Here is a 15,958-nt window from a genome sequence, read left to right on the forward strand (position 1 = left end):
CCTAATCTCACCTATCCTAGGCCCAGACCTGGCCCATAAAGAGTTGGTCCTTTGAGGCCCACATAACCTAGACCTCAAGAACCCGAAAGGCCCACAGCCTTCAACCTAAGGCCCAACTAGCCCTAGAGCCTCCATGAAGCCCTCATGAATGATAAACCTTGGCCTTAGCCTGGGTCCCCTGGGCCTTGGGCACACCACCTGGATTACAACAATCTCCACCTTGGTGTTCCAAGGCTTCAACCAGCTCCACTCTGTCCATCAGCCGAATCAGCTCAACACATCTCTGAAAGCTGTCACATGTAAGTACCTTCGTAAGTGCATCAGCTAGGTTCTCCTTGGTGTGTACCTTTACCAGCTCCACCTCGCCATCCTCCACAAGCTCCCTAATCCGATGATACCGAATGTCGATGTGCTTTGTCCTTGCATGATAGACTGAGTTCTGTGCTAATAGAAGTGCACTCTGGCTGTCACAGTGCACTCTAATGGCCTCTTGAGTAAGGCCCATCTCTGTCAACAAACCCTTCAGCCAAATTGCCTCCTTAGCTGCTTCTGTCAGCCCGATGTATTCCACCTTTGTAGTGGATAGGGCCGTGATAGGCTGTAGACTCGATCTTCAAGAAATAGGACCTCCATACAGGCTAAAGATGAAGCCTATCGTAGACCTTCGGGTATCCACATCTCCACCGAAGTCTGCATCTACATAACCGCCAATCAGCCCCTGAGCCTCCCTAGATATGTCAGAGTATCCCACTGCACCTCCTGCTGTTGTAGCAGATGCCAACTCCAACTGATCCCGCCAGGTATCTGAATATCCACTTCAGAGCCCTCCAGTGCTCCCTGCCAGGCTGCGCCATAAACCTGCTGACCTGACTCACTGCATGGGCGATGTCTGGCCTACAACAGACCATCGCATACATCAAGCTCCCAACTCCTGAAGCATAAGGAATCGTCTCCATCTCCTAAGCCTCCACCTCAATCTGTGGCGCCATGGTCTTCGAGAGTCTGAAGTGACCGGCAAGTGGCAGCTCCGTCGGCTTTGCTCCCTTCATCCCGAACCTCTCTAAGACCTTCTGTATGTAGCCCCCCTGAGATAGATGCAGCACCCTCCGGGCTCGATCTCTGAAAATCTCCATGCCTAGGATCTTCCTTGCAGGGCCCAAATCCTTCATCTCAAACTCCTGAGATAAGGATGCCTTCAGATCCTGCACAACCTTCCTACTCTTGCATGCTATAAGCATGTCATCCACATACAAGAGTAGGAACACCCTAGAACCATCCTCAAGAGACTGAACATAAACACAGGGATCAAACTCGCACCTGGAAAGTCCAATGCTGCGCACATAAGAGTCGAACCGCTTGTACCATTGCCTCGGCGACTGTTTCAGCCCGTACAGCGACTTCTGCAACAAACAAACCTTTCCCTCTGATCCTAGATCCCGAAACTGGGTGGCTGCTCCATGTAAATCCTCTCCTCCAAATGTCCATGGAGGAATGCCGTCTTGACATCCATCTGCTCCAGCTCTAAATCTTGAGCTGCTACAATGCTTAGCAACACTTTGATGGAAGTATGTTTAACGACGGGAGAGAAGACCTCGCTGAAGTCGATGCCTTCCTTCTGGGAGTATCCCTTGGCCACTAACCTTGCCTTGAATCTGATACCTCCCTGCTCTGAAGGCCCTTCCTTGTGACTGTAGACCCATTTGCAGCCAATGGGCCTCTTCCCTGTGACAACTGCACCAATCACCACGTCTGGTTCTGATGGAGAGACTGCATTTCCTCGGACATCGCCTGGACCCATCGCTTTTTGTCCTGACTCTCAATAGCCTCCTGATACGTATATGGGTCTCCATTCGCTATCACCAGGGTATATGACAGCGTCTCCTCGAAGCCATATCGGTCTGGTTGCCTAATGGTCCTCTTGGGCTTGTGTAGGGCAACATCGATATCAGTCCTCGATCCAGCTCGCTCCTGCTGGACCTCTCCACCTCGATCATCCATCCGAGTCCTCTCCACCTGTGGAGACACCTTAGGTAGGTTCTCCACCTGAATGTCATGTCCTCTCGTAGTACCTGCAAGAGGCAAAATCAAAGAGGTAAGCTGTCCAGTAGCGCCCTGCTGGACCTCCTCTTGCTCCTGCTGCTCCTCCATGCCTGCTCGCCTCCGTAGGACTGACTCCTCATCAAAAGTCACATCCTGACTAATGATGACCTTCTTTTCCAAGGGATCCCACAGCCTATATCCCTTAACTCCTCGTGGATAGCCTAGAAACACCATCTTGCGTGATCTGGCATCTAGCTTGCTCCGCTCACCAGCTCCAATGTGCACATAGGCCGTGCACCCAAATACCCGTAGATGGCCCAGCCCAACTGTCCTCCCAGACCACACCTCCTCTGGAAGCCTGCCATCCAACCTGGTGTGAGGTGACCGATTGACCAAGTAACCCACTGCATTAACTGTGTCAACCCAGAATGCCTTTGGAAGCCCTGCCTGCAGCCTCATGCATCGTGCTTTTTTTAGAAGTGTTCTGTTCATCCTCTTGGCCACCCCATTCTGTTGTGGAGTCTCCTTAACTGAGAAGTGTCTCCTGATCCCACACTCCTCACAGTAGTCTTGAAACTCTCTACTGGTGTACTCCCCACCATTGTCTGACCTCAGACACTTCACGCTCCTCCCCTGCTCCTTCTCTACCTCAGCTCTCCAGATTTTGAACTTGGTGAAGACCTCAGACTTCTCTCTCATAAAGTAAATCCAGAGTTTCCTTGAGAAATCATCAATCAGAGTCATGAAGTATCTGGCCCCATTCCTAGCTGAAACTGAGGCTGGTCCCCACACATCCATTTGTACTAACTCCAGAGGGGCTGCACTGCGGGTTGTACTGATGTTGAACTAAACTCTCCTCTGCTTTCCCATCTGGCAAGGCTCACAGATCTCCCCTGTAGCACCATCCTCCAGATCAGAGATGAGTCCTCTCCTGCTCAACTCCCTCAGCCCCTTGTCACCCATGTGGCCTAGGCAGTAGTGCCACATCCTGTAAGCCCCCTATTGGTCCTGTGCTGCAACTGCTGCATCAGACTCTCCGGTCACCACAGATCCCTTCATGCGATAGAGATTATTGTCCAACCTCCTGCCTCTCATCACCACCATAGCTCCATTGGAGATGTTTAATACTCCACTTCTAGCCGTACTGCTGAAGCTGTATCCACTGCGCTCCAAGTAGCCTAGTGACACCAGATTCTTTTCCAGCTCTGGGACATGCTTTATATTTGTCAATGTCCTCATAATCCCATCAAACATCCTCACCCTGACTGTCCCTATCCCAGCCACCTTGCAAGGATGATTGTCACCTAGAGTCACTGATCCCTCATCTGTCTTGGTGTATGTCGCAAACCAAGACCTGTGTGGTGTGTAGTGATGTGAGCACGCAGTGTCTAGTGTCCACTCCTCTGTGTAATGCCTGTGACCATCTGATACCACAAGTAGATCATCCTCCACCTGCTGCCCAGCAACTGTACTCACTGATTCTGAGCCACTTCTTTCTCCCTTCTTGCTCTTCCATAGTGGACATTCTCGCTTGAAGTGCCCGAACTCGTTGCACTTGAAGCATTTCATCTCTTTCTTTCCCTTCCTGGACTTGGACTGCCCCCTAGACTTGCTTCTGCCTCTGCCTCTACTTGTCCTCTCCCCTACTGCCAAACCCTCCTGGAGAGCCCGATCTTTGGTCAACTTTTTTCTTTGCTCATTAGACCTCAGTACCGAGACCATGTCCTCATATTCCAGAGTCTCCTTGCCGTAGAGCAGTGTAGTCACCAAAGAGTCATATGATCTTGGCAGTGAACATAAAAGCAACAGGGACTTGTCCTCCTCATCCAGCTTCACCCCGATATTCATCAACTCCGTGCACAACTGATCGAACCTCTGAATATGGCCAATCACATCAGATCCCTCCTGCATCCGAAGACTGTACAACCTCTTCTTCAGCATTAGCTTATTGCACATATTCTTCTCCATATATATGGTGTGCAACTTCGATCAAAGGCCCTTCGGGGTCTTTTCTTTCAGCATCGAATACAATGCCGCATCCGCCAAACATCCTCTGATCACCGAGCATGCTTTCTTCTCCAATGATGCCCACTGTCTATCTGTCATTCCCTCAGGCTTCTCATCCAAAGCCTGATCCAGATCTGCTTGCACCAGAAGATCCTCCACCAGGATTTTTCACATGAAAAAATTTTTCTTACCATCAAACTTCTCAAAATCGACCCTCATATTGCTTCCCATAATTAGATCCAAGCCAAACAAGCAATATAAAATCAAGAAGTGTAGAATATACCTTGATGGTACCTTGCTAAAAATTTTCAGCACTTGGGATCTTCAACTTCTCGCACTTGGAACCGCTTCCTCACCAATGTGGCTCAGATACCAACTATTGGAGCATGATCCCGGCTCCTCCCATAGACCTTGGGTATAGCAGAACTAGCAACGAACAAATCTGGAGACTTCTGGACTTGATCGAAGGCCCTTGACGAAATCAGCCTGGTTGCTGTCTTCTTCGTCAGCCTTTCGTTCCAGATGAAGAACGCCTCTAAGATCACCTCTAAAAAATCCAAGATCTGGTACCCAACCAGATCAAGCCTGGACCGAGGTTTTTCAATTCATAGATCTCAAATTAGGGTATTCTAGATAGGGAAGAAGGTAGATAGAACCAGACCTTGCAGATCTGTCCTACTGCAGCCTTTCCTATAGATCTGTTGATGGAGATCTCACCCGTGCCTCAAACGACCTCAGATCAACTCCAGATCTGAGAGAAACTTGTACCAACCACATAGAAAGAGATTTCAAATCTTGGACCTGATGTTTGGGTGGCTGCAAGAGAGGGAGAGGCAATATGGTTGGCGGCACAAAGGGGGAGGGGCTCAAAACCCTAGCACCTCCACTGCTTTTCCTGCCTTCTATGGACCTGGCGGCAAGAAACCCTAGGGTTTCTTGCTCCTGGGGCATAGAGAATAGCTGGAGAGAGAGAGAGAAGAGAGAGAGAGACTTGGGAGAAAGAGTTTTCGTATTCTTTGGCTTAATCAAACCTATACAGTGCATGTATATATAAACACAGGGTCAAGTGACCCAAACTCAAAACTCCCTTGACCAACTCTATGGGAGATTAGGTTAACCCAAGCCCATGTACACCCATGACTTGACCTAATCTCATCTATCCTGGGCCTAGACCTGGCCCATAAAGAGTTGGTCCCTTGAGGCCCACATAACCTAGACCTCAAGAACCCGAAAGGCCCACAGCCTTTCAACATAGGGCCCAACTAGCCCTAGAGCCTCCATGAAGCCCTCATGAATGATGGACCTTGGCCTTAGCCTTGGTCCCCTGGGCCTTGGGCACACCACTTGGATCATAACAGTTCTTGAATGAAAGGTGAAAACTGTGCAGTCGTGGGACATTCGCTCACATGATGGGCTGGGCTAGCACAGATAGAACAAATCTCCTGATAATTAGGTGGTGGTGTGTATTGTGCAGGAGATTATTGACCTAATGCTAGGAACTGTTCAAATTTCTGGGCAAGAAGGTCGACTTTATCTAATCTTTGGGCTATTAGATTCAGATCGGCCTTAGGACTAGAGTCTGTTTACTTGATCTCAAAAATTTCTACCCACTTTTGGTGAGGGATTGATCTTTCGTAGGAGGTTAATTAAGCATGATTGATTAAATTTTCACTCAAAGTTTCAAATAAAGTGTAGGCTTCATCCTCACTTTTACTCATGAATGCACCCCCACAAGATGCATCTACCATCTGTCTGTATTGGTCACCTAAACCCTCATAAAAAGTTTGAACAATTTGCCACTTAGATAGACCATGGTGTGGGCATTTTATAAGAAGTTCCTTAAGTCTCTCCCATGATTCATGAATTTGTTCTCCTGAAAGCTGAGCAAATCCAGTGATGGCTCGCCTCATGGTGTTGGTTCGACCTATGGGATAGAATTTCTTAAGAAACTTGTGCTGCATTTCAGCCCAAGTTTGGATTGGTCTTCCTATTGTGCCAAGCCAGTACTTGGCTTTATCTTTAAGTAGAAGGAAAATAAGGTCAATCTAAGTGCATCATCAGTAAAATTTTGAATTTTCATCGTGGAATAAATTTTTAAGAACTCATCCAGATGCTTGTAAGGATCTTCATTAGTATTCCTATAGAAAGATGGGAGCATTTGATTGTGGTCGACTTGATCTCACAGTGACTTGCAGGGATATCAGGTAAGTGGATACAAGTCGATGGGTTATAGGTAGAAGGAATAAAATATTCCTTCATCTACCTAGGTGGTTCTCTAGGATCTCCAGCCATCTAATTTTTAGGTTTAATATGAATCAACCGTTCAATCTCAAGATTGGGTTTAACTAGGTCAGGATAGAGAGATCCTCTACTTTGCATATACCAGTGCAAACCCTAATGTATGATTCAAGTTTTATTTTTGTTTCATCTCTTTTTTTTTTTTTAAGAGAAAAAGGAGAGACAAGAAAGAAAGAGCCCTAGACCTAGATACGTAAGGTGGGAAGAATTAGTTGTGGTTTAGTGTTAATTACAATCAAGTTAGCAAACAATTAAACCTAGACACCTACGGGTTTCTTAGACCTAACAATTCGATGTAAAGTGGCTTAGTCTAGATACAAATTGGGTTTGTTTTCACTTCCTTCAACTAGTCAGGTAAGAGGTGGGATCGTGGGGGTCCCCCTATTGCTTGCCTTAGACACCAATTGAATTGGCCAGATAAGCTAACGGAATTAATTGAATAACTACAAATCCACTTAGGCTGAGCCATTATAATCTCGTCTTAGACACTAGTTTCAGGAGTGAGTTCGGACTTACTTTGCACTTGACTTGACCACAATACTCAGAACTGAACTCGATTAATACTAGGGGCCAATGTCTACTTGATTTTAGTTAGGCTAGGGTTAATGTGGGATGCTGGTTGGTTGTTTTTGGGCCAAGAGAGGGAGATGAAATCTCCACCTTATCTTGTTATGGGTGTTGCCCTTAAATTGATTTGAGATAAATATGCACAACTAATTTCAAACAAGAGATTCTATGCAACTAAATTAGATGCATGAAACTAATAAAACTTGAAAGCTTACCTTGTCTCCAACGATCACCAAAAATAAATCTACAACGATGAATGCTCCTAAAAATTAAGTTTCTACTCTTGTCATGCAATTTTTATTAGATTTATGTGGATGAATTTTAGATTAATTAAAAAAATAATAATTAATACTAAAAAAAATAGTTAAGGCTAGGGTTAGAATTGATCTCACCAATTTGAAAGCTTTCTATCTCCCCGTTTTTTTTTTGAATTTTTGATTTTTTTTTGCAAAAAGATAAAAAAAATTAGTAAGCAATAGTCACAACAAAATCAAAGAAATCAAACATTAAAATTTGTGCCTTCCCCGACAATGGCACCAAAATTGCTACGATCGCGATGCTGTCGTTAGGACACCATGATTATCAATCAAAGTTCGACTTCAATAAAAACTAAAAATATATACAAAGTAGTGAGTCAGGTCAAATCTACAAAGAAGATAGGATTTTAATTTAAAATCTTTGATTTTACAAAAAAAAATAAAATTTTAGAGAAAGTAATTTAAGTCAAAAAATAAAAATTAAAAGTATGAAAAATAAATTGAATACTAAGATCTACTAACTAGATCCTAGCATCTACTTGTAATAAAAATAAATAATAAAAATTTAAAAAGTATAAAAATAAATTGGTACTAAGATTTACTAATTAGATCCTAGCATCTACGTGCAAAAAATAAAAGACAAAAATTTAAAGTACAGAAAAAATTTTTGCATTAATTGAAATTAAAATTTTAGTATAAAAAATTTAAAAGAAATAATAAAATAAAATAAAAATAAAATTATAATAAGAATCTAAAATTGATCAGCCAGGTCTCGTCGAGAAGATGGTTGATGACCTCTCCATCTTCTGTCATACTCCGTAAAGCAAACCGGCTTTTCTCTTTCTTTTTCTTGGATTCCTAAAGCTATTTAATTTTTTTCTCTATTTTTTTCTATACTTTCTACTTAATTTTTCTTCTTCCAAAGCTTATTCTCGGATGTCCTATTTATAGATGAATTTTTCATAATTTTTTGATAGGAAAAGGAGTCTTAAAACACTTAGAAATCATATTAATCCCTCTAAAAATATTTTTGGCCATCGGATCAGCTTCGGACTACCCAGATCTGATCAAAATCTATATTTTTAATCCTTATCAAAGTCAGATCGAATATCAGTCATTGGATCTAGATTCTGATAAAGTTTTGGCCGTCAGATCGTGCAATTTAAATCCTTAACACAGTCGGGAGTGTTCTCGGCCATCCGATCACTTGATGGATCGCTTCTGGGCTGTTGGATCGCGCAAAAACCCCTCTCTCACTGTGAGCCATGCCTGTGGACCATGTGAAGTTTTTTGTGGACCGCACCCTGGCTCTGTGGACCGACTGATCGGTCCACTATACACCGAAGGCTATTTTCTTTATTTTTTAGGGTATTTTAGCTCCGTTTTCACTCTGATTTTTACTTGAAAAATTGAAAAAAATATATATTAAATTTTTCAAATTTTTTTTTTATTTTGATGCTTAAATTGCTCAATTGAATTAACATTTATTTTTTATAAATATATCTAATTTCATATTTTTTTTTCAAAATCACTTATTTTTTAAGAAAATTCAATAAATTCATAAATTAGGGTTTTTAAGAAGATATTAGCATCATAAATTATCAAAAATATCTTCAATAAATATAAAAATATATCACTTATTAGAAGGTAATTTGATTGGAGTTTATCCTACTTTTCTGTGGCATCTAACGTGCATGCGAAGTAGAGGGTTTGCACATTCAAGCCTCCATGAAGGTTTATATCAGATTATTTGAGATTTGATCTTTGGTTTTACTTCTAATCAGGTAAGAATTTGATCCTTAATCATGTAGATGAATAAAAAAAATTTTAGATACAATCTGAGCCTTTGGAAGAGAAATAGTTTCCCTTCCTTTCATACGGGGCTTAGGTCTTAGCATGCAGAGTGCTCGGATCGAGGGAAGGGTCGAGCAGCATTTCAAACATGACGTCAGGGTGGGTCCTGCATGTTCAAGCCTCCAGTAGGGGTGGGGGGCTCAGGGAGGCGATTGTGGGCTCGGGGAGGCTATGATAACTGCCTGTGTGAGATGTGCCTAAAGAGTCTAGAGAGAGATCGATGGAGGTGATTCATTTCTATTCTTATTGTTATAGTTGCAGGGCAAGTTTGGATGGTCTGGTACATCATAGACAACCATTTGCCACCACCTCATAGTTAAAGGTGCAGAGGAACTTGCAATGTCTTATTTTTCAATGGCAAATTTGAGCCTTCTTCTTTTCCTCTTTTTCTTGTTTACTTTGTTGTTTTTTGATTTAAGTATTATTTTTAAGTTTTTATTTTATTTTTTAAAAAAAATTTACTTCTAATTTTTGGACTAGGTTTGGGTAGGGGTGGGGATCTTGGGGAGGCAGTCAGGGGCTTGGAGAGGCTATGATGACTGCCTGTGCGAGATGCACCTAAAGAGTTTAGAGAGAGATTGATGGAGGTGATGCATTTTTGTTCTTATTGTTATAGTTACAGGGCAAGCTTGGATGGTCTGCTACATCACAGGCAACCGCTCGTAGCCACCTTATAGTTAAAGGTTCAGAGGAACTTGCAATGCTTTATTTTTCAATGGTAGATTTGAGCCTTCTTCTTTTTTAATTACAATAGTTTTTGAGTTTCAATTAACTTAGTTACAGACCATTGGATTATTAGCCAATGAAATATGTTATTTTAAATCTTGTATTATCATCCATAATTGTATAAGTAAATCTTACATTGCCATTCATATATAACTTTCTTAACATTATCCTTGATCTACGGCATACCTATCTCTAGACCCGCCAATTGATGTTAATCCTCTATCAGAGAGATCAGATGCTATATAAGATTGTTAGTTAGCATCTATAATGTATCAGCAAAAAAAATAATTTTCATCCAACAGTACATGATCATGTATTGGTCTGCTTTTATGAACATGGTACAAAGTTAAAGCATCCCTACTCCAAGCATACAAAATACCATGATACTTTTATGAATGTGGTACAAAGTTAAGGTATCATGATATATAGTTAAATAAATATGATACATAATTATTTTATTTTGGTATATAGTTAATCCAATATGATACATAGTTATTTTTATTATTAAAGATTATAGACCATGTCTTCTCGAGGTCGGAGCCATCATAGCCGAGGAGAGAGCTCTCATATAGCCAACTCGTATGGTTCTGTGACACCTATACCATACAGTAAACTCTGATACTTTAGATATTCTCTTTTATATTATTTTATCTTTTATTATCTAGTATAATATTCTTTATGATGCCTTGATACTTTTAGATTCGGATGATGTGGGGTCACTAGTGACCCTACACTCATATGGAGCAGCGTCCGGCTCTCAGAGTTAGCGGTGTGGTAGAGGACCCATCTAGCTCATGATACCTCGAACTCGATCGGAGGATAAAGAGCTCATCCACATTTAGAGTGACTCGTAAGTACTATATCTTTACTGAATTTGTTTAAAATTTATCATTTTAGAGACTAATATTTATTATTCAAAATTAATTTTGCAGAACATTTAGAGAGACCTCCGTGCCTCATGTGGTTATCAAGATCATCCGATGATGGATGTCAGGATCGATGAATGAGTTCTCCAGTTGGCCATCGAGGGCTCGTGATACAGCCTGAAGATGTTCCTAGTGAGTTAGAAATATTTAATTTTTAAATTTACTGTAGGTTTGTATTTTATTTATTAATATATGGTTGCTTCTACTTGTAGGGTTACTATCATTTCGACACTCAGAATAAGGAGGCCGGCCGTCGGATCTTCAAGCAGATGGCCGCATGTAGGTTTCGAGATGGGATACATAGCGTTAGATAGTCCACCATCGAGCACTTCGATTCCTAGTCACCATCAGACTGGAGGTCCCACAGGGTTCATTGGATGTGAATGGACGTATGCGAGGCCCTCTGCAATCAGTGGAGCAGCAAAGAGTACTCCAATAGATAGTAGAGGGTCGACAGAATCAGATCGCCCAGCAAAATCCGATCAGGCATATGAGCGGCTCCATCGGCACACATATTGTGACCGACAGATTGATAAAAATCCTATACCAAAACTCTTTACTAGAACTGTAAAAACTCTTATATGTATATTTTAATTAATTTAATTTTATTATTTACTTATTGTAGACAAGGCAACTAGGTCATCCACCATGTCAGCTATGGTTGTGGGAGATCACACATCAGTCAAGAAGGATTGGTGATTACTTAGATTCTAGATCATGATAGATTGCGGTAAGAATTTTAAATTATATTTATTAAGTTGTTATAGGATCTGATATGTATATTAGAACTAATGTATTTCTAAACTATGTAGATGGATTATGCGGAGTTCGTCGTTGCACGGCATGATGATGATCTGTCCACTCAGTCCCTCCTTGACCTTAAGGGATGGCTCAGGGTCACCAGAGGGGTGAGTAGGAGCCAGGTCATAGGATTCAGCCACAGCTTCGACCCTCCAGTGGCTCAATACTCTACGACGTCCTTATAGACCTCAACATCTCAGACTTAGAGCGATGCGCATATGGAGGAGGTCGTGTAGAGACTTCTGAGCAAGTGACCTCAGAGCTTCTAGGAGGCCGTCTGTGATACGATCATGAAAATTTTTTAGAATCCGTAGCTGCACGACCAGCTGGGCTCGTTGTCCTAACCATCACATTAGGTAATTCTGTTAGTAAACTCTTTTACTTATTTTAAGTTTTCGTATTTAGAAACTTTACATATTTAGACTTAAGTCGAGGAAGGGGGTCTAGGGGCTAAAAATTCAATCTAACCATCTAATTGATGGGTCAGGCATGTTTATAGCTCTGTAGGAATAATCTGTTCGAGAATTGGAGGAGTGTATCGAAAGATATACCTCTATATCAAAATTTATTAATAATATTTTATTTTTTTTATTTCAAGATGGTAGAACATCCAGCTCTCATCTACCAACTGCTGGAGAGAAGCAGAAAGATGAGGAGGAGGACAACAAGGAGGATCAGACCTAATTTTTTTTATTTTGATGTATTATAGTTTTTTTGATACTACTTATAAAATTATAAAATTTATATTTTTAATATAATATATTAGTTTCTTATTTATGATGGTCATATTATCTTTGGATTTTTAATTATAATAAGTGTTAGAAATCATAATTGATTGTGATTAATTAAAATAGATCTTAAAAAATATGATTATGAATTTTTTTAAAAAAAATAAAATTAACTATTATCGATAGTATTAGCGATGTCATTAGCAACAAAATAGTCATTAATAATTTTTTTAATTTTTTTTAAATTTAATTTAAAAATAAAAAAATAAATAGTGATAGAATTTAGCTATCATAAATACCGTCGCTAATAATTTTTATTAGCGATGGCTTAAAAACCCATCACTAATAGTGGTAATTAGTGATTAGGATTGTTCTGACCACCAATTAGTGATGGGGCACCATCGCTAATAGTATTAGCAATGGCAAAATGACTATTAGCGATGGCAATTAGCTATCACTAATAGTTAGATTTCTTGTAGTGATTACTATGGCACTTCTTCAGAATGAGGTTCTAAAGTGGGAGAATCAAGCCTCATGTTCAGGTGGCGACTCAGCTTTAGCGATGATTGGAGGTGGCGGTGGTAGAAGATGAAGCAGTAGAGGATCACAAGATGGGCAATCCAAATTCAAGATGAGAGATTCGAGCAAGATCAAGTGCTATCAATGTGATGAGTTGGGGCATCAAGTTAGAGATTGTCCATAACTTAGAGATTGGATGAAGGCTACTGTGGTGATTGCAGGTAGTGATACAAAAGAAAGTGATGATGTTCTTTTGGTATCTGACGAGGTATCTACTTCTTCTCTATAGTAGATTTTGGATTCTACATGTTCGTATCATGTGTATTACAGAAAGGAGCTGTTTGACTCCCTAAAGGGCAATGAGGGTACTGTTCATCTATCGGATGAATCGAGCATGCAATCAAGGACATAAGGACTGTCAGCTTACAGAGTCATGATAGAATAGTAAAGAAATTGGATGAGGTCCGATACATACCCAGCTTTAGAAGAAATCTGATTTTACTAAATAGACTGAATTCAAGCAGCTACAAGTGGAGAGCTGATGATGGAATCCTGAAGGTCCTGCATGGCAGTAAGATTGTGATGAAGAAAAAAAGATATGGAGGATACTACCTCTTGGCAGGAAGCTTAGAGTGAGGTGGAGCTTCAAAAGCCAGTGGGAGTCTAATATGAGGTGGAAATCTAAGTGTAGGTGGATTGCGCATGAGATAAGAGACTCAAGAGGATGACAGACGACGTCGCAAGGTAAAGATTCTATTACTATAGGAGGCTATCTCGAGCAGATCTCAGGTAAGATAGATCATAGCATATGATGGAGATGGGATCGAGTAGTCTGGCTCGACTTTTATGTTTGTCCATTCATGAGCAACCATACATTTGCCCCATAGCATTGGGGGTGAGATCATCCAAAAGCTCTCAAAGTTAGATGGAGGCCGAATGTCGAGTCAAGGTGGAGATTGTTGAAATTTTGATACCTCGAATTCGACCCACAGGAGGAGAGAAGCCCAAATATGAAGTGTTGCCCAGCTATGCAACCCAAGAGGGAGGGTGAATTGGGTTTCTAAAAATTTTAAGCCCAACAGATAACTTATGAAGAACAAAACAATGGCTTTAAATCAATATTAGTTAACTAAAGCAGTATTGCAAGGATATAATAAAGAAATAAGATAAAGCAATAAAGCACACCACAAACACAAGGATTTATAGTGGTTCGGTGCTAACCTTGCACCTACATCCACTCCCCAAGATCCCACTTGGAAATTTTAATCCACTATCCTTTGTATTCAACCCGAATACAAAACGTCGGAAACTCCGACACTAGCTATCCCAAGCTAGAATACAAGACGTCGGAAACTCCGACCCTAGCTATCCCAAGCTAGAACACTTGTTTCCCGGGTACAAGCAAACCCAAAACACTCCGATTTCAGGTTCGGATCAACCTTTCCTTGTTTTGAAAATCCTCCAAAAACAAGAGCAAAAACTCACAAAGAGTAAGAATATTTAGAGCACAGATGAATACAAAAACAGCTCCTTAAATGAGCAAATATAACAATAAAAGCTTTACTCAAATGAAGAATCCCTTTTTCAGATTTTCTCAAGATGAATGAACGGTTGAACGCTTGAGAAGAGGTTGATTGTTGATTGAAGATCTCTTGAAAGCTTTGAATGATCTCTAGATCAAGGTTGAAACGATAGGCGTGAAGAATTCTCTCCTTGAAAGATCTTCCTTTTCTCTTTCACAATCTCTCTGGTATATTGTGGATCCTCTCTCTTTTTTCTCTATGGATATTTCGTTGATCTCAGGCTTTTTCTTGCAAATTTCGGATCCTCTCTTCTGTTCTTCTCTTTTTCCTCTCTTTTTTTCTTCACATTTGATTTCACGTTTGATCCGCTATTTAATCTGCAATTTCTTTCATCATTTAAAGCATTTTGTAGCATTAGAAGCAAGAGAAAACAATTTAGGTAGATAAAGAGCCGTTAGAGGATTTTTAGGAAGCATAAATGGCAATTAAAACGGGCAAAAAAATAGCCGTTGCTGACATTTCCCGTCGCAGGGGTCGACTCATGAGTCGACTCATGCTTCAGGAGTCGACTCATGAGTCGACTTCTGTTGCAACAGACCAGAAGATCTGATTTCTGGATTTTTCGGCTCAAATCAGCAGAGGTCAACTCATGAGTCGACTCATGCCTTGTGGGTCGACTCATGAGTCGACTCACAGGTCGTGCCAAGTCAAAAATCCAGCGTGCCATGGGAATTTTTGCGTGCCATTCAGCTCATAGTGCCATGAGTTGACTCATGAGTCGACTCATGCACTTCAAACCTTCATAACTTCAAAAATATTAGTCCAAACACAATGAAATTTTCACCAATAGATTTCAAATCATTTATTCTACCAAATGGTACTATCAAATCAGGATTTTAGCAAAATTATGATTTTGCCCTTGAAGAGCATAAGGACTTTTTCAATTGTTTGTATCCCTTCAATCTGCTTTGTAATCATCAAAATCAATCTAGGAGCAACAATCTCTCCCTTTTTGATGATGACAAAACATATGAACAAAAATATTTATGTTAATGCATTAATTTCAAAAGAATCCATTATGGGTGTATATGCTTGAAAAGAGTATGATTCTTTTGGCATGTAATATAAATGCAAAAATAGTTTGTCCATTTTCTTAAAGATTTGAAAAGGGTATTAGATCATTTTGAGTTCAAGATATTTCAGAGCAAGAGAAGATAAATAACTTTTTCTATGTATCAGAGCAAAAATAATTTTTACAATGATATCAGAAAAGATTTTATAATGTATCAGAGCAAGAAAATTTTTAATGTATCAGAGAAAATTTCATACAGTATCAGAGCAAATGTTATAATATTTTAGAGAAACCTTCACACTGTATCGGATCAAATGTTATCATGTATCAGATCAAGTTGAAAGAAATTGTAGGATGTATCAGAGTAAAACAAATTTCTTATTGATGTCTCAAGGTGAGTAAAATTTCAAAAGCAAGTTTGAATATCAGAGCATATATATAAAAAAGACTTATTTGCATTGTACTCATGATTTTGCTTTTGATGGATTAAAGTTCTGTCTGATACCAAATTTCTCTGTCTGATACCAAATTTCGATACCAAAATTTCTCAAAGTTTTGTTTAATCTTTCAATCCTTGTTTTTGTCTAATTTCTCCAATATTTGTTTAATTTCTTTAATATTTGTTTTAATTTAATTTCTC

The 15,958-nt window shown here is 40.3% G+C and overlaps 1 non-coding gene across 1 annotated transcript; it reads left to right on the forward strand.

The window, feature by feature from the left end:
• Positions 1-5,853: 5,853 nt before the first annotated feature.
• LOC140855941 (small nucleolar RNA R71) lies at positions 5,854-5,960 on the forward strand. The gene has a single exon (XR_012139383.1). It is a non-coding gene; the product is annotated as a small nucleolar RNA R71 (small nucleolar RNA).
• Positions 5,961-15,958: the final 9,998 nt, after the last annotated feature.

Source organism: Elaeis guineensis, chromosome 2, assembly GCF_000442705.2.
Source record: "Elaeis guineensis isolate ETL-2024a chromosome 2, EG11, whole genome shotgun sequence".
In the NCBI taxonomy this organism is placed as follows: Eukaryota; Viridiplantae; Streptophyta; class Magnoliopsida; order Arecales; family Arecaceae; genus Elaeis; species Elaeis guineensis.